This window comes from Triturus cristatus, chromosome 5_1 (genome assembly GCF_964204655.1).
Source record: "Triturus cristatus chromosome 5_1, aTriCri1.1, whole genome shotgun sequence".
In the NCBI taxonomy this organism is placed as follows: Eukaryota; Metazoa; Chordata; class Amphibia; order Caudata; family Salamandridae; genus Triturus; species Triturus cristatus.
This window is the reverse complement of record NC_140587.1, coordinates 544,333,125-544,353,558: the sequence shown is the minus strand read 5'-3', so window position 1 is coordinate 544,353,558 and position 20,434 is coordinate 544,333,125.

Below are 20,434 nucleotides of genomic sequence, written 5' to 3'. Positions count from 1 at the left end.
CTTTACCTACTAAATGATCTCATCCTACTGAAACTGAACAATGGGATAGAATGGTCCGATCAAATTGATGATATCAAGTGGTGTCAATCAGAAATCGATGGAGTATAATTGCCTAAAGTACGGACAGGGGCAGTTCCTATCTTACCCACCTTCTTAACCCACCTTGTTGTTCATAGACAGATCATTTGGACTTCCAGAAGCTAACACAAACTGGGACATATTACTGCATCTGCTGCCGTCTGGTATGCTTGCGTAAGTGAAACCTTTCCGGCTGGAAGGTTTCCTGATGACAGCTGTGGCATTTGATGCTGCAGTGGATAGGGGCAGACAATCCTGTTCATGAACTGGAAAAGGTCATTTTGGTGATTTCTGAACTTACATCTATAGGGTTTGTATGAGGGTTACATGTTTTAAAAGACTCATTTCTCTTGATACAATCTCCCTCAGCGGAGGAAGAATTTCCTTTTAGCTTGATTCTTACAGCTTTATTAATGCTTATTAAAATTCTATAAATCGTGAATTAGATTTGGCATTCAAATTTCTTTAGATGTGATAAAGATACCAACTGACATAACTATTCTGATGATTCTCTTTCATTCATTTGTTATGGTAATTTGATCTGTTTTCCAACTTCTTTTGACCTGAACAGTTTCTGTCTGAACAAGTCCATTTGGTAATGAATACATGCTATTATCTTATTCCAGGTCCTCATATGATAAAAGTTCATCACCCAATAATTCTAGTCCCTTTCAGCACAGAACAAGATCTATCGGAGGACCTGAGGGGAACAGAAAATGGTAAGTGAGGTTATACTGGGAAAATATATTCAGTAGTAAAAGGAAATTTGAGGCCCAACACGTTTACGTTACAGTACGTGTCACACAAGTGTGGATCTCTTTGCCTCACACTCACAGGGCAAGGCATAGGCATTCAAAGGCATGAGTTACCTTAGAATTGTAGTAATGCTCACAAACATACATTTGTGGCCATTCCATGTCGTACTTTAAAATTTGGGACCGCGTAGGAGGCAGGGCCCTACCCCTGTCTATCCCGGTATTAGCGAACCGCGAATGGTCAATGCGGTATGTACAAGTGCTTTGTGTAACGTTTTAGCTATGAATGCACTATGTATACGTTATTATACATTGACTCCGTGGGTTCCATTTTGTAGCGGTGGCCATCTTATGGTTGCCCTCACATAGGCTATATAGCATGAAGCGAAAACGGGCCTTTTAGAGCACATGTGCCTTTCTTTGACTTTTCTGTGACCTGGGCAGCTTGGCTCCGCCACCCCAGGTCAAACTGGTCTCACAAGTTCCCCGTCCTCTGGCCACCTGTGATTAGCATCAGGGCTTGACACACCATAAAGTCTTTTCATCCTACACAAGCCTCCGGCTAATCTCTTTCACACCTGACTGTTCCTGCTTTATGGCTTGTTTCCCAAAACAGGAGATGCTCATGTTTATTGGGGCCTATCGATATCTGATGTGGGATCTGAGCCTTGCTGGGTAAATAATTACGGGCTGGCTTAACTGGAATGTGGGATGGTCATCATGACTCTGCCTTTTCGTTTGCAATGTATACATGTGAATGACCAACTGCAAGAGAAGGGCGGTGTTGCCCAGAGCGTAACATTCTCCATAAAAGAGGAGACTGGTTTCTGTTCTGCGGACTGCCTCATTCAGTTGCTAAGGCTTCTGTGCAACGTAGTCTCACTCATTTGAGTTTAATAAAGATGTCTTTTCATATTTCAGCTTCTGTTGCCAAGTTCTTTGTTATATTATCAAGATATGCAGAATTCTATAATACCACATCAGGAAGTACTCAAAGTCATAGGGTGCTACCCCTAGCACCTCTGGGGTCTCAAAAATTGGAGTACTTCAGTTGGCGCCCACCAGCGCGGCCTCATCAGAGAAGTGACTTTCTGTGGGAGTGATCTTGTCAGGAGACTGAAATCTACTGAGGAGGACAGAACGGGATTCTACCAAGAAGGTACTCTGTGCACAGGGATTCTGGAGATTCTTTGATTATGTAGCCCGGTATATTTCTGCTCTTCCTGATTTTGATCCTCCACATGATGTCACTCAAAAGGTGAAAAAAAGAACCCTTTTGGCGTGAGTATTATAGAAGACGTTTGGTCATATAGAACTTGACAATTAGAATTTGGATAACCTTTTGATTATTAAGAATAAGACTTAAGTATAAGTGGGTCGCTCCCAGTCCTTTGGTTCTTTGGATCTTTAATTTGGTTATCGCAATTACCAAAGCCGAGGGGTTGGTTTCTTGGTTTCTGATTTGGTCATTGCAATAGCCAAAACCGAGGGTCTCGCATATTTGCGAGTGTATTGGTAGAGATAACCCCTTGAAGTTTGAAGCTAGATTAGTGAGCTATAAGATGCCTGATCTTAGCAAATTTGGAAATGTAGCTTTTGGTTTGTATAGGTTTGGATATGCGAATTGCAATTTGTGTAGGCAGGTAATGAGGAGATATTTCTCCATTTGGTTTTGATTATAATACTTGCGTTTTCCGCAGTATTCTTGGCATGCCTGTTTGTAAGCTCACATGGAAAAATGTGTTGCTTTTTGTTTTGAAAGGTACCATAGTGTGGGAAATATCTAAATAGGTTAGATTTAAAAACATATTTCTTCCTTGGTGATTTTGTATCCCCAGGGAATTAAAATATGACATAATACAAAACAAGGATCCTTCGTCCTGCGCAGTTTCATGAATGAAGATATGCAGAACAATTTTGTGTGGTGTTCTGCTAGGCAAAGCTAGTGAATTGAGCGCATTCACTACTTCTTGGACATGCATCTGTCTGTGGGGCTGTTTATGCAGCCTTTTGGAACACTATTGAAAAGCGTTGCTTGTAAATATGACCTACAACTAGTATTTGCAAATGGTTTGTTTCAAGTATAGTCTGTGAGCTGTTCTTTCTTTCTGTCATGCGTATTGATTTGTAAGTCAACTGTGTGTTTAAATGTCTGTGTTTTTTTTTTCATTAGTGCAACTTCTGTAAGTAAATTGCGACGGCGCTATTTATGAAAAATGGCTAAAGCGCGCTGTATTGTCTGTTTAACCCCTTTCTGTTTATGTCTGAAATGAGCTCAATATGTGTTTGTGGGTCTTCTGATGTTTCCAGTCTGTTAAGTAAATTGTTGGTTAATTAATATCAAGTAGAAACTTAAAAAAGAAATCCAGAAACGAACCATGTGACGTGCTAAAATAGCTATATGGTGCTCTTTAATTTATACAATGAGCGTTTGTTAACATATACAAAACTGCCGTTAAATGCTTAAAGGATAAAATTAGAAACACATTCAGTAGATATAAATAAGGCCCCAAAAACGAAATTATCTATTTTTGCAAAAGTAAATAAATTTACAGCATTTTCCTTAGATGCATTGTATTAGATGTTCACAGGCAAACTTTTCAGCTGCAGTATATTTGAGAGAAATGTTCATTCAGCCAGCCCCTTCCCAGTTGAACACGGGTGGAATTTTGCAGAACCGTCCTTTTAAATGAAAGTGGCGCAAAAATGTGACGCGTTTCAAGTTGGGCTTATGCGCTTAGGCGTGTGAGTTAATGTGTCCAAAATGATAGGCAAGGGATGCAGCTTGTTTTTTATACATGGAATTATCACAAAAACGAATAATTGGGATTTTTTTAAAGAAAATTATTAATCATGGAAAAATTATTTTTAAAAAATAAGTGCTTTTCAAAATCGTTTTTTGATATTTATAAAGCTTAATACTCATACTATGACCTCCTAGCATTAACATTTGATTTAAGTTGTGTTGCATCACTAAAATGACAAGCATTCGCATGTACAATTTTCCGTTGGCGCAGGCGCAAACAAGCTCATTTTTATAAAGTATAAGTTATTATTTCCAATGCCCGACTCATGGGTTATGTAATAAACATTCTGGTAATGCATATTATGCAAAAAAATTGTAGGATATTCATTTTTTAATACCAAAAGAATGAAAGTTGAATTTGGGTAGAAAACACTGTTTGAACTGCATTTTCTTCCATTCAGAGTACTTTTTAAAGTGTCTCAGACTTCAGTAAATGCATTCGTTTAGGTTTGATATATATTCACAGGTTGTGCCTTCTTATGATTCGATGAGTCAATGTGGCAGTACAAAGGCTTGTTTTAATATCAGGGTTGAAGATTCTAACTTTAGCTGTGTCTGTCACGATACTACTGAACACGCTATGAAAAACAAGACCTTTTTATAAAACTTGGAGAAATTAAATAAAATATGGTATCGCAACCCGCAACTATTTGATGTTAATAAAAAACGGCCTTAATGGAGTTAGCACTCACATATAGAAAGAGAAATGGAGAATTTTTTTTTTGATGAAGGAAAAAGAGGATGTTTGTGAGCAGGTACGTGATGAAGTCAGTAATGATAGAGGGGTGGAGAAATGTAGAATTACGGTTATAGGAACTAGGTAATACGTAGGAAGGAGAAGAACAATTGGAAAAATAGAATGCCGTGGAGGGAAGAGAGATGATGAAGGGGAGTAATAAAGACATGAAGAGTAGCGTGAGGAAGGTTGTATTGACGAAGGGAATAAAAAGGAATGTGGTATCAGTTTGAGTAAGTAGGAGGGGAAAGATGAGATTGCAGGTTCTAGCAGTAGGGGTGAAAATATTGTAATTACCTAACGGGAGGCACTGAGTTTCATATGCTAATATGAAAGCGACGAACAGAGCTTGAATAAAGGCAAGTGACTAAATGATGAAGAAAATATCAAAACTCATTGCAAATGCAATTCGCAGTGCCAGTGGACTGGGGCAGAAAGCGGTCCCAATTGCTGGAGTTCAGTCTAACTTTAGCTGGGCCTACTGAGACGTTCATTCATTTAAGGTTGTTGAAATGTGTACCATTACATAGGATTGTAACAAGGATTTATTCTAAAAAGTGGTATGTGTGTTATTAAGTTTCGTGAATTATTCACAGTAAATGTAGTTTAATAATCTGGGAATAGGGATAATTTTTTAGCGCCTAAAAAGGTGAAATAATTTTTCAAAATAGAGTGAATTATTGCAAGTTAGGAGGAATTAGGAAGGCCTTCTGGCTTTGACAAATTCAGAGTGGCAGAAGCTGGGAGCTGGGAGAGCTGCAGAGGCTGGCTCGGTCACGCTGCTGAGATGCTATCTTTAGTTTTCCCGTAAACAATGGAGTTGACATTTATGACCTTTTAAATTAGGGCCTTGCCTCTGTGGAATGCAGAATGACCTTGCTACACGGGCCTCTGAAGGTGGGGTTTCTGGTTTCTCCATAAGAACATCAATAAAACTAAAGAACTTAATTCCAAAGGGAAAATATAGCAAAGGGGTTTCTTTGGAAGCCCAAACATCATGTTAAATGCTTTGCAGAACTGATACATTTGCGTCTCGCTCTAAAAAAAATAAAAAAAAAGAATGATGCCTGCTATTAGCTCTTATTTAACAGAAAACGGAGTGTTGCATTAAGTCTTAGACAGACAAAAAGATTCTAAAATTTTTTTAAGGCTACATGCCTAAATGTGAACGAATTGACAAATTAAGACTTATTTTTCACAGTGGAAATTGTAGGTGCCAAATTAATATGGAGCGTCAGTGTAACGATTTTTTTTAGAAAAGTAAAACTAAAGTGGTATATTTGACAGCAGATTTCCATTGCCTGGTGATCTACTGTCAAAAAGGAGGGTAAGGATTTTAAACCTGACAAATTAAACAGGCCCGTATATTGGGTTTTGGGCTGCAGGTTTACAGTGCATAAAAGTACATGACATGGTGTTGTGTGTCACCGCTTATTTTACATATGCTATTGTTTTATCTATGCATTTTGTGCTGGATATACAGCAAGTATATCTGATGGCTTGACGTTTTGTGCGTTTTTATTATTTTTTGCATGTTTTCGTTGTTTTTGTTGCTGCTTTTTATACTATTACAAGTTTACCTGTGTTGTGAGGGGATAGTCATGACGATGCCCATCGCTACGCAACAGTTCGTTGAACTTGTTCTGGTTACTAAATTCCACAGATAATGATATTTCATGCTGTGAACATGAGAGGCAGCACTTTACCAGTGCATGTCTAAATTGGCTATAATGATATTACAGAAAACTAAAAGAGATCTACAGGATCAAAGTGTGTCACCTGCAGTTAGTCACGTTACTGCCCCTTTCCTTTAAAGGAACAGGCAGCCCTACGTTTATGTATCCTTGATTGGACCTAAGGATGAAATTATAGATCTGTGACTCAAGGTGGCCTAATTTCTATATTACATTTGTTAATGGTGTCCTGTCTCCTAAGTAGCATATGGCCTTTGCTTCTTAAAAGGAAACTAGGTTTTCATTTTTCCCTGCAGAAGGAACTGGAACATTAGCTAAGATTACCGTATATGGTGTAGTCGCCAGCGGTAGAGTTAAAATGTATGTAACTTTGGCCTTTTGTGTACCACCCGTACTCTTGTTGTAGTGACTATCACCCAAGTAAATTCTTGTCCTTCCTATAGATTTTTATTTTTTATTGCTTTTGTTGCTTCTTATGTCGCATCATGCTTAGTTATTGGGGATTTTAGTTGTTTCCTAGTTCCAATTCCCTTTTCTGTATTCATTTCACCAGTCAGCCCATTTATTATTGTAGGTGTATTGTTCAGGTACACACTTCCAGACTGCAGTGATGCACCAGGAACCTCCATATTATGTATAACCCCCTCTTGTATGACCAGACTGGTTTTCAAGAATTGTCCCTAGGCCTGCTTCAATGTTTTCCAGCCTGAATGTCAAGTATATTATATTATAGTAAGACAAGTTTTCCATCCCGATAGGATATAACTTACGTTTACCTTTTTTGAACATGACGAATTTTCAATGTCTATTTTTTAATGTGGTTTTTACCCTTTTGTTCCTGAAGCTCTAATTTTTGGTGGGATCAGGTGTGTTCTAATCATGCAAATATCAGGACCCTCTAGTTCTTGTCTTTTGTTTTCATATCTGACTATTAGCCTGTGTATTGCCTAGTGCACCTGATGTGAAAGGTTTCCACATGCCTATTATAATCTGTACCATGTGATTTCTCTATTGAGATGTCCTAGATAAGGAATTTAGAAACACTTATATGTAATCATCGAAAAAAAATGTGTTTGCCCTTTTGGACAATGCCACCATATGTGAAGACATCCATTTAGATAGAGTTCTCGTGTAGTTATCTACCTTTAGATGATGGAGGCTCTCACACGGAAACCAAATTGAAAAGATTAGAGACACTGTTTTGCCTACTGTCTTTATATTTGTATTGCTTTTTGAGAATGACAGTGTATTCTAGACCAAAATTGTCCCATGGCGTGTGGCCACTCCTTTGAAGGACCGCAGGCCACCTGTTTACAGTCCCCTTGTTATACAACGAACTGTTTAAAGCATCGCACTTGCTTCATCAGAAGGCGTTCAACATCAGAAAAGAAGGAGGAGCTGGTTTTGCCACAGAACCAGAATTCCAGGGCAAAAGAGCGCCTGTCATGTGCTGGTAACCTCTGACAGTGTGCAGTCCCCTGAGCCCCTTGGCCTGAGTTTTTGGCCACACACCCCCCCTCTTTTCCTTTGTTTCAATGGAAGTGCAGTGCACCGGCGGATCCAAGATTGACAGAAGGCACTACATTCCAGTGCCCATGGAAGAGCAGCCCGAGCGTCCTCTGACACTGAATGATGAGTGTTGGAGCCTGAGAATGGTCCCGGGTCTGCACGAGATGACCTATGCCCTTGATCAATGGAGAGCACACTACCAGTAGTGCCTGCCGCAAAGGAAAAATACTGGCGCACTGCCTTGAGACATTGAGACTTTTTTTCGAGTGAGCTGTGGGTGTTTGCCAGGAGGGCACTCCAACTAAGCAGTACTTTTCTCATGAAAGGCTTGAATGAAGAGGCCCATGCAAAAGAAAACAACAGAAGAAGATTTGATGGACAATAGAAGCCTGCCAGAGAGACTTTTTGAACGGACTCTGGGCATAGGTGGTTTCACAAGAGGTTTCCGTGTGATTGTATAGAGTAGGTGTTAAGGAGACTGATTGTTTTGCTGGCATTGTTTTAAAGTACTATTCTGTTTAGTAAAAACAGAATGAAGTCCATTTTCTGTGGAAAGAGTACCCCCTTTTCACCTCAGAGCATTGATGAGGGTCACCACTGTTTCACCTGAACATAAAAATTATCATTTCATTTGTAATAGTGGTCACTACTTTCTCCCGTTGTCTATATGTTTTTAATAACAAGCTTTCTAGTGTTTTTTAAACATGACGTTGTCATTTATGGGTGGGATTGATTTTCTCTACTCAATTGACTTATGCACCCTCTTCCCAACCTATGTCTTTCCCTACCACTGTTTCTTTGCACTTTTTTCACCCTTTTTCTGAACATGAGCAGGTTAAAAGATCAGAATTCGTAAGCAATTCTTTTGTACAGCTTCTGCGTCGACACTAGTTAGTAGTAAACATCACTAATTGTTGGGGGTGTGATCTTATGCCACCTAGATAGAGGTATTCCTTATTTTGTCCTGCCATATGTGGCCTTTGTGCTACTACATGTGTAAGGAGACGTGTCCCGTGAGAGTCGCTAAGTAATAGGATGATGCTACAGCAACATCTCCATGACTTCATGTCTGTAGACCTGGACTCGGATTGATGAGAGTATAGTTATTGCCTATGTAAGGGCAAAAGGAGGGTCTGTCGTACTTTAAAATTTGGGACCGCGTAGGAGGCAGGGCCCTACCCCTGTCTATCCCGGTATTAGCGAACCGCGAATGGTCAATGCGGTATGTACAAGTGCTTTGTGTAACGTTTTAGCTATGAATGCACTATGTATACGTTATTATACATTGACTCTGTGGGTTCCATTTTGTAGCGGTGGCCATCTTATGGTTGCCCTCACATAGGCTATATAGCATGAAGCGAAAACGGGCCTTTTAGAGCACATGTGCCTTTCTTTGACTTTTCTGTGACCTGGGCAGCTTGGCTCCGCCACCCCAGGTCAAACTGGTCTCACGAGTTCCCCGTCCTCTGGCCACCTGTGATTAGCATCAGGGCTTGACACACCATAAAGTCTTTTCATCCTACACAAGCCTCCGGCTAATCTCTTTCACACCTGACTGTTCCTGCTTTATGGCTTGTTTCCCAAAACAGGAGATGCTCATGTTTATAGGGGCCTATCGATATCTGATGTGGGATCTGAGCCTTGCTGGGTAAATAATTACGGGCTGGCTTAACTGGAATGTGGGATGGTCATCATGACTCTGCCTTTTCGTTTGCAATGTATACATGTGAATGACCAACTGCAAGAGAAGGGTGGTGTTGCCCAGAGCGTAACATTCTCCATAAAAGAGGAGACTGGTTTCTGTTCTGCGGACTGCCTCATTCAGTTGCTAAGGCTTCTGTGCGACGTAGTCTCACTCATTTGAGTTTAATAAAGATGTCTTTTCATATTTCAGCTTCTGTTGCCAAGTTCTTTGTTATATTATCAAGATATGCAGAATTCTATAATACCACATCAGGAAGTACTCGAAGTCATAGGGTGCTACCCCTAGCACCTCTGGGGTCTCAAAAATTGGAGTACTTCATCCAGAACTCCTTGCCGACCTCATCGCATCATGGGAATGGTAAGAATGTACTTTAGGCTAGGGTAGAAATAACTCCCTTCCAGGATGGGAAGGGAAATAGATCACCCTAAGGCCTTCACTGTGTACACAACTACAGTCATGCAGTGCCTTCGCCAGACACAGATGCACAACAGCTGAAGTGGCAACCATTACATGTCTCGCTTCTTTATTTGTCACCTCAGATAAAATACATCAACAAAGACAAATAAAACAAACACATATTTACAATCATTTTGTTCAGTTACAAGGTGTATTTTAAAAAGACAAGGAGAATACAACATTTAGGGCTCCTTCATTATGATGCATCACATATGATTGAATGAGATTAACATATAGAATTGACACAATGAATACTTCTGTCCAACAATTAATTCTGCGTAGTTTAGCTCTGACAAGCCAGGCAGATTCTATATATTTTGAGAAAGAAATACCACAGGAAGGCTGGTGTCATACGTAAAAATCATCAGTGCCACTTTATAATGTCTGATTCCCAACAAACAACAGAGAGGAACAACCCAGCTTGATGTCTGAGTTGAATAAGGTTTGCAAAAGAAAAGTAAATGTTCCTCACTTTTCTCTGAGCGACAAGCAGGACACTGTTTGGTCTTTATTTCTTAAGACCATCATACATTAGTGAAATAAGCTAATGGTAACATTTCCAGCCTCAGTTTAATATACAGACATTCTGCTGGAACTGGATTGATATAATTCAAGTGCTCTTAAAAATTTGTCTCACATGTCAGTGAAAAGAAAAGACTTGACATGACTGACTGGGTCTCTTTGCAATTTCTCCCAACACAATGCCAAACTCTTTCTTTCACAACATTGTGCGAAGTGGAGGTGATAGTGGAACTGTTATCACCTAGCAAACCTAAGTATGGCTAAAGCCCTATGGTTCAGCAAAATGGTGCTCTTAGAGATTTGTGAAGGCCAGGAGTGGGAGACTGATAATCTAACATCTAAATATTCAAATTCAGACACTCTCTTAAGGTATGTGTCACCAAATAATAATGTGCCCCTAAAGTTCTTATGGAAGTTAATAGACATGTATGTTATCCATGGGGCATTAATCTCCGTGGGTAATACAAGATGAGGTAAACCTCTCTACTGAGATCTGCAGCCCTCTCAATGTTTTTGATATCAAGAGAATGTCATCCAAAAGTGCCAGTGTTTTCAAGGCACCCAAAGTTGATGAATCATTCTCAGAGTTGTTAAAGTAGTCAACACAACCAATTACAAAAAGATGAAATAAAGTAGACTCCAAGACACATCCTTGGCATACTCCTTTTCTGACTGGAATGTAATCAGTAGTTCACCATTTGGTCCCCAACCTATCTTATCAAAATTATTTGTATGTAGGCTTATAATATCTAATCAATCAGATGGGACTCCCACCTCCTTTAATATTTCCAAGAGCTTTCCATTGGGGACCATATCAAAGGTAGCCTTCTTCAAATCAATGATAGCCACCTAAAGGCTACCATGGCCTATATCCACTGTCGTCTACCTAATCATAAAGAACGGAGATCCTGGCCCACAGTCCCAGTCCTGGAAGTAGCTAAGACTATAATTCACTGATTTCCACGCTGTGAGTTTATCACGGACTTGATTGCAGAAAATCTTCTCGATATTATGAATTAGACTGATAGGGCGGTAATTACCAGGGACATTGTGATAACCCTTCTTGTGCACTGAAATGATCTCCTTTTCAAGAATTAGGAACTGGAGCTAAGGGGCTTTAGCGTTTGAGAGTGCGTACTTATACGTACAGCTCTGAGTGGTACAAGTGCCCCGGAACCTTATCTAGTTCGTCATCCTCCCCAGATCTTTGAGCAAGTACAGCCAAATCCATAGAGAATAAAGAGGCATGATTTTTATCAGATAAAGAGGAATCATTGGTGCTTATATTGGAGGCAACAAAATCATATTCAAGTATGGTCATATGGAGGCGTGCATTAAATGGCATGAGGACAGAGCTAGGTTTCAAATTAAGGGTCTCCATGGGAGTCCCTTGACAGGTGCTGTATACAAGTCTTTAAAATGTGTAACCCACTTATGTGGTTGAATATGTGTGTCTAATTTCAAAGCGTATTATGACCCCTATTCGCTACTGTATGCCAAATTGTTCTGGTGTCCTTGGTTATAGCTGCTTCTAATAAGTCCTCCCACAGACCTGTTTTCCAAAGTATCCTGGCCTCATTGATCTTCCATTCATACGCAATTCTATCCCCCTGGTTTTTTAAAGACTTTATTAACTCAGCACAGCAGCAGTAAATCTTTTGTTATAGATTGAGAAGTGACATCATCTTTTACACTGGGCATGAGAGTTGAGGCATGCAAAACATGCTTGGACTTCACAGCCAAATACCCATGCTGCGCCTTATCATGCTTCCACCCCCTCTCCTGCCCCATGTCCACAATATGAACAGCTGCACTCAATCTCAACACTAGACTTACTCAGCCACAACTCTAGGGTATCCGTTGTCTGAGCTTTAACGAAATATTGAATATCCTCCCGCCGTGAGCTTAGGGGCATCAAGTCCCAGTAGTTTGACAGTTGATCGTTACAATACACTACATCTCGGAGGCAGTAGGCTCTCTTTGGAGATGGGCCCGACTCTATTTCATGTCTATTCTGTGTCTAGGTTGCACGAGCAGAAGGAAAATCAATTTCCTGTTAGAGTTCAGGTAGTCTTTCACATATCTTAAGAGCGCCTAAAGAGTGGGATGGGTAATCGGTTAGCTTACTATGTCCGTAACCACCCATCCCTGACTTCCTACGCTCAGTTTAGGAAACACTTAAAGACCAGCCTTTTCCGCCAAGCATATGACTAAACCTCTCAAGGGGCAGTGTCCCCTGGACTCCAGCGCCATGAAACTGTTTGGTGCATGTGTTCTTTACAAGCTCATTTAACATAACATAACATAGCATAAGATAAGATAACATCCCTCCGCCCTCCTGTAGAAATGCACCCATGTGCACAACCATGCCAAGTGTTAGCATTCCCCAGGCTCCCACCCACACCTGTCACAGCTGAGCCTTAATTTGTGTAGTTTGTCAGATGCGAGGTATGTTCTAGGCATATAATTAAAGTGTATAAGCTGTTGCTTGTAGATCGGACATTGTTCTCCATTCTGACTGCCGCTATAGCCCTATTTTGTATCAGAGAGTGTCGTTTGTAGGCCTCCCTCCCATTTCTACCGGGAGGACCATCGTCTTGGTCTCTCCCTGACCAAGGTTATAATTGTGTGACATCAGTCTCTTAGCTGAGGGGAAGGCCAGCACATACTCTAACATGTTGAAGGTGACGGGGTGGGGCTGGAAACTCCCGGCCAAGCTCATGGCATGCTGCTCTAAGTCTGTACAGTGGCAGCTCCTCCGCTAAGGCTCCAAAGGAAAAACACAATAATAATAACGTATTGTTATAATCATTGTCTTTTTCCTATGGAAGTCAGTGGTTTCGCAGGGTGGGCGGGGCTGGGCAGCACAGGTGGAGGATTGGTTCGCACACCCCAAGTGTGCAAGACTGCATGGCCGGCCGTCTTGAGCCAGCCAAGCAGTCCTGCGCACTTTGCATGTTCCCCACCAGGCTGCATTGCACAGCCTGGTGAGGAACATGCAAAGCCTCCCTGTACCCATCTGAGTGCCAAACCACGGCACTCAGACCAATCACAACGCTGCATTGCGGCATTGTGATTGGCTCAGGAGAGCCTGCTGCCCGGGTGCTTCATACTGCTGCTGCTGGACGGTACTGGGACGGGAAGATGAATACGACGGAGGAGAGGCAGATGTTGTACGTTTCAAGTAAGTTATTTTTTTCTCTCCATTCGATCGCTCCCTCCACCCCCATTCGGTAGCATCTGCTACTGAGTCTGTAGCATATCAAAATGTCAGGTGGTTTATAGTCCTCCTTAGTCATGAATATTTTGAGTGGGATGAAGGTGTTCTGCGGGTTAGACCTCTCATAGTGGTGAGCTGCATGGCAGGCATTCACCTACTGAGGCTCACATCACAGGTTGGTGGGGGCAATGGGTTATGGGCAAGTGTGCACTAGGGGCGTACTTGTATTCCAGCCCCATTCGCTGGAGGATCTTCCACCAGGCCCATACTGTGCACTCAATTGTATGGATTTCAATCCCTGTTTTTTTTGGGTCAGGCCACAGTGCCATGCTCAGTTGCAGCGGTGTGGCAATGGCCTTCTCCATTGCCACATAAGGCTAGAAAGGCGGGGCTATATCCAATAATATAGGTACTGTGCCTGCGTGCTGAGATAATAAAATTCAAAGTCAGGAGCTGCCATTCCACCCCGTCATATGGCAGTGTGAGGGTCTCCGATTTTAGATGGGATTGCCTACCTGCCCACACCAACCTGATCAAGGCGGAGTGCAGCCTGTATTAGGGGTATGGGTATGTTATTAAACAATTAGGGTCAGATTTACCAGTTTCTCGTGCAGTGCAGCGCAGCAGCCGCAAATACTGCGTTGCACTGCGTGAGAAGGAGAGAGCAGGATAGAGCAATGATTACAGAAACATGGCACTCTACTCCCCTCTCCCTAACTCCGGTACAGAAATGTGCAGCCATGCGCCATGGACACACTTTTTCACCATTGTGCAAGGATGTCTCCGTTAATCTAGTATATATTTTGTACTGGAAGGATTCCCTTTCAGTACAAAATACTATGCTTTGACTAACTTTAAACCTTTTCCCACTTTGTATGTGTGCTGTACAGTGCAGCACACATGCAAAAGTCGGAAAAGAAAGGAGAAATAAAAGCATTTCTCCTTCATAGTGCTTATCTACTTTTTTAAATAAATAGGAATAATCGCCAGAAACATTGAGTAGAAGTGCTAATTAATGCAAAGTAGCTCAATGCACTGCTTTGCATTACTTTTAAGTAATTTTTCAGCATAAAACAGGTTTTACTCTGGAAAGTAAATAGGCGGAAAAAGATTTAGGGCCGAATTAACGGCACTTTATCGCAGCCAAAGTCGTGATAAATTTACCTCCCCATTCACAAGCTGGTGCTAACAGCCCACAGCACTGGTTTACTCGCGATAGCAGCCGCAAAATACATTGCCACAGAGGATCCCCGCAACTATCGCTAATGAGATGCAGAGTAGGTGTTCCCGTGCGAAAAGCCACAACCACACCACACCTCACCATTCTCAACGACCAGACAGATGGGCCATAAATACACAAAACAGGTGATAAGGCACGTTAGCAGCAGGAAATCTACACCTGCTCTGACCTGGTGTTAAGTCGGATGGCAGCCAGCACCACAAAAGGGAGACCAGCCCAGGGCCACATCGGAAGTGCAACAGATGCAATGGAGCCACATATCATACGGCCCTGACACCCAAGAGGGCCACAACACCCACCGACACCACCCCCCGGACCACCCCTCCCTGGCACCCTCCCAACAAAGACATGCCACATCAGCTACACAAAAACATGTACAAAATATTCTGCATGATGTCGCACAATCACAACAGTTGAAATGCATGTGACGTCACAGAAATGAGCATCACGCATTCACTTTCGAAGCAACAAAAAAAACTTTATTAAAATGAACACTGAAATCAAATGCCTGCAAGACAAAAAACATGATGAGAAGGTGTGTCCTGCGCACATCAAAGGACAAAGAGAGAGCGAAGGAGAGAGAGAGAGAGAGAGAGAGAGAGAGAAGAAGAGAGAGAGAAGAAGAGAGAGAGGGAGAAGAAGAGAGAGAGAGAGAGAGAGAGAAGAAGAGAGGGAGAGAGCGAGAGAGAGAGAGAAGAAGAGAGGGAGAGAGAGAGATAGAGAGAGAAGAAGAGAGAGCGAGAGAGAGAGAGAGAAAGAGAGAAAGCCGCCCCTGCGCACCCAGGCCACACTGCTCACCTGCTGCCACTGGTGTGTCTCCAACCACGTGCCAGTATGTATAGCAGTACATCAGGACACACATCTGAGTCAGAGCCGTCATCTGAAAGAGAGTCCAGATACATGACTGGTACAGTACACACACTTGCACAAGACAACAGCACCTGCCCGCCCATGCACACAAAGATAGAGGCATTGCAAAGGCACCCGCCGCCCACGGAGCATGCCTGCACATGCACACCGAGGCCTCACTGCTCACCTTCCGCCACTGGCAGGATGTCCCACCATGTGCTGCAGCAAGCCACAAGCCTGGGGCCCGAGGACATGGCACCCTCCACACCATGCAGCCACGCTCCGCAGGCCAACAGGTCTCACGTTTGTTGCTGGGTCTTGAATACTCCATGGCAGAGGACATACCAGTGCACCCGGCAACATCGCAGGCTGCACACCCGCTCAGATTTGATTTGTTCAGCATTACGTACATCAATTGTGTGCCTTTTGCACACCCGATCAGCCCAATGGGTGCCACTAAGTCTGTGACCCGGAAGCGAGGCCACGTGGCGGTAGGCCCGCGCTGCCCGCTGGCTCTGGCCTACACTGCGGTCCAGCAGGGCACACAAAACCTGAGTTGCCCAGACCGCCAGGATGGGGCATCATCGCAGGGTGCCCACTCGCTCAGCAGCTTAAGGTGCCACTGACTCAGTGCACCCAAAGTCACCGTCCCATGGCGGGGTGCCTGTGTCTGCCGCAATGCGCCGGGTTCGACTAACCCTGTGCAACCCCAGTCAGCGCCACGTGATGGTCGGCCCGTACCGTATGCAGGCCTGGGTTGCCACTAACCCTGTGCAACCTCAGTCAGCGCCAGGTGGTGGTCGGCCCGTGCCAAACGCAGGCCTGGGTTGCCACTAACCCTGTGCGCAACAAAACTCTTGTGCCCTTCATGATTGGGAACCTTGGCGTCCGTCATCCAGTCACCATGGGCAGAGGAGTATGTGACGTCGTCGGCCCCTTATGTTGGCAGAGCCACATGGCCTGTGACGCCTATGCCGGATGGGTGTGGTGTGCGTGCAAACCTGCCCTTAGGGAGTGGCTGTGACATGCTGACAACTAGACCAGTGACCTGCACACCACCAGCGAGTTTGCCTGCGACGGGGAGCAATGAGGGTCCCCCCTCTGAGCGTAAGCGGAGTGGTCTGGCCTGCCGTACGCCAGACCAGTGCAGGGCTTGCCACAATGACACATGGGCTCTGGGCGTGGCTCAGTCCATGTCCGGACAAGGAAGTGAGTGATGCGTGTGTCCCTGTTGTAGTGTCCACGGGACCAGGTACACAAAATGCAATGTAGCACCCTCTGACTGGCATCCCACAGGATGAGCATCATTGACGCAAGGGAAATCACTGTCCCTACATTCATCCACACATGCATACATGACTGATGAAAGACATGACACAGCAGTGCGTCACTGGATGTTTAGTGCACATCCAGTGCAGTTATGCAGCTGGAGCGGTTCAGGGCAATGCCCAGCACACTATACAATATTGGCCCGTGGAGAGCCAGCCAGAGTCCATCCGGGGATGACAATTCCTGCTGAAGGCAAGGGTACAGTCAGCAGCCTGGTCATCGTGTCATTGGTCATCACTCTGGAAGTGGCAGTCAATGCCGCTGTCCAAGGTGAGTGCATCGGAGTGTATCGTGGGTCAGTGGAATGTCATGAGGCCGTTGTGCGGGACCAAGCAGAAACAGGCCAGGTGGCGGTAATGAATGCTAGAACCTGGTCCCTCTGACCACAGTCCCATCCACGTCCTCGTCCCCTGTTGTGTGCCCTGCCCCACCTGTGGGTGTTGCAGAATTGGCTGCTGCACTGTGTGCCACTGACACATCAGGGGCCTGGATGGTGTGGGTGCAGCAGCATTCATCAGCGCCACGCCTTGTGGTGGCAATGCCATGGTGGAGGTCTGTAGGGCATGATAGATCCCAGCTACATTTCGATTATGTTCAGCGGTGGCTGCCATCCTTTCCGCCTTCATACGCACCATGTACTCCATGAGCCTCTGTATGTGTTCCAGCTCACGGATGGCATCGCTGGAGCCACTCTGAGTGGACAGCTGTTCTTCTCTCCGCGTCATGACTCCAGCTATGTCAGTCAGGGCTCGTTGGAGACCATGGGGTGGACATAGACACCCAAGGATGGCGTCCAGTTTGGCAGCCATGATGCCGAAGCCCACCCTCACCTGCTTAGCCGTCTCCATCTGGCACTCCAGTACACGGTGTTGGAAGGTCATGTGTTGTTCCTGGAGGTTTTGGGAGGGTGCCGGGGCTGTGGGTGCCTCCTGCTGGGTGGTTTGGGTGGTGGGTGGGGTCTCATCGATGTAGCTGGGCTGCGATGAGCCTGGAGGTGAGTGGCGGATGAGGTCAATGATGTCTTGGATGGTTTGGGTGTCGATGCTGGCGTTGTCCTCCTCATCATCCGTGAAGAGTGGCTGGGACTGCTCTGCAGGAGGTGTTGTTGGTGCCCCTGCGCTGTGAAGGGGAGATGGTGTATTACAATGTGTCCACATGTGTGTAGGCGCATGGTACAGGTTGACATTCAGACAGCATGGCATTGTACATTGTGACAGTTTGTAGATCTGGACGATGACCCAGAGTCATTGTGGGTGTGCACTGTGCTCTGCTTGATTGTGCATGTGTGCCATTGTGCCCATCTCCACCCATCCCCCCAGTACCTGGTGGTCACTCACCCTGTTGCGTTTGTGTTGTGTACTGTCGAGCAGTGTCCGGTCCCCTGACTCTGGCCACAGTCTCCACACTGATGACTGTCGACACCAGCTCCTCCATGTCATCCAGCTCTAGCTGTGGCGCTGGGCCCCAACCTCCAGTCTGCATTGCTGCCTTCTGGTTGGTGGAGAGTTTCTCCTTGGTCTATCTCTTGATGTCATTCCATTGTCTCTTGACTTTGTCCATTGTCTGCTTGTGCTCTCCGATGGCATTCACTTTGTCGACGATGTCCCGCCATATTGCAGTTTTGGTGCCCAGTGACACGTTGGAGGTGACGAAGAGTTGTTGATGGTGTTCCATCACCTCCGTGACTATGATCTTGTCGCCTGCTGACTGAACTTCGTTTTCCTTATCTTCTTGTCCTTGCCCTTCCCTGTCCCCAAGGTCCCAGGCTGGTCGTCCGGGGTGCTGGTGGGGTTGCGCTCGTCCTCTGCGCCTGCTCCGGCTACCTCCATGGTGCTTGGATGTAGGTCAGTTTGTGTGGTTGTTTTTTCTGCTTTTATGGAGATTTTTCCCACCTGCCAGGTGTGTGTTGCAGGCCAGGTGCTGCTTATCGCTGATTTCCTCATCGTCCTTTGGCCCATCGCAGGTTTTTTGGTGTTGTGGTTTGTGTTTTTATCTCCATCGACGTGGTTTTATCGCAGACATTGTCCGCGGTTTCGGCAGACAATCTCATGCTACCGCCTCATTGTGAATCCCACGTTGTCACGGGGTTATTTTCCCACGATAGGCTGTGATATTGAAAGTTGCTTTACGCTATTCTTGCAGTAGTTATCACACGTTCTTGTGAATATACCCCTTAGTGTTGTTTTGTGTCACCTTTGTGACACAAACACAGCGTTAAATCTTAGCAAACAGACCCCTAAAGGTACTGCGGAAGAAGCACTATTTTTGTCATTGCTATCTACTTAGCCAGAGACAATGGTAGATGGCTCCATCTCCCTATTTGCTTTTCCGTCTTGGCTAATACTGTTCCGTAAATCACCCAAATTACTTTCTCTAATTCTCTGGACATCATTATTCTTAAATATTTCACTGGTGAGTGTACCCACGGATCAGTGGAAGTATGAACGATTTGCCCCAGTTGATGGTGACTCTAGATAAGACAGCAAAACTTAGGAACTCCCTGATTATCGCCTGTACTTTCACTTCCGGATTTATAACATAAAGTGTGACGTTATCGACATATAGTGATATCACTAGGGGTCTAGTGAAAAAACTTAGGGGCATATGTACAAACCTCTATCGCCACAGGAACTTCGGGCCCAAGTCACAGAACTAACTTAAGACAAAATCCTAAACTTACTACCATTTACTCATTTTGGAATTCACAGAAGGCACTTACTCATTTTGGTATTCACAGAAGGCACTTACTTATTGATGCGTAAGTGCCTTCTGTGAATACCAAAATGAGTAAGTGCACTTACTCATTTTGGTATTCACAGAAGGCACGTACTCATCAATGAGTGAGTGCCTTCTGTGAATACCAAAATGAGTAAGTGCCTTCTGTGAATACCAAAATAGTAGTAAGTTTAGGATTTTGTCTTAAGTTAGTTCTGTGAATCGGGCCCAACATTTTTTGTGACTTATTTACAAGGCGGTGTTGAACCACTTAACGTGGCTTAATGCAGTCTTGTAAATAAGGCCCCCTTTCACGTTACACTTAGGGTGAAAGAGGTGGGCAGTGGCTATTGCAGTGGACATTCTGCCACAAAACCCATTGATTTTAACGCTGCCCCCTATTTACAAGGGTGGCGTAAATAGGAGGCAGCGCCAAAATTAAGATCAGGAAAAGCCTGGTCTTAACTTTGCAAAACTAGGAGACATGGTTAATTTTTTCTCGTTTTTGCTGTTACTACATGTTCTGCATTTTGCAGCACACAAAGAAACAGGAAATCACCATGATTGATCGTGTATGTGCAGGAAGGTATCCCTTCCTGCACATAAACAAATGGCGATTTGAAACTTCTATGCGTGCTGCACAATGCAGAATATATAGGAGTTTCAAATCAGCATTCTGGATTGTTTATGTGCAGGAGGGGCCACCTTCCTGCACATAAACAATCATTCCCCCCAACGCAGACCCCCTTGCATTATGGTGTAAGGGTGCCTGCAGTGGTGCCAGCCAGCTAGATTTAGCACCATCGCTAGGGGAAACGCA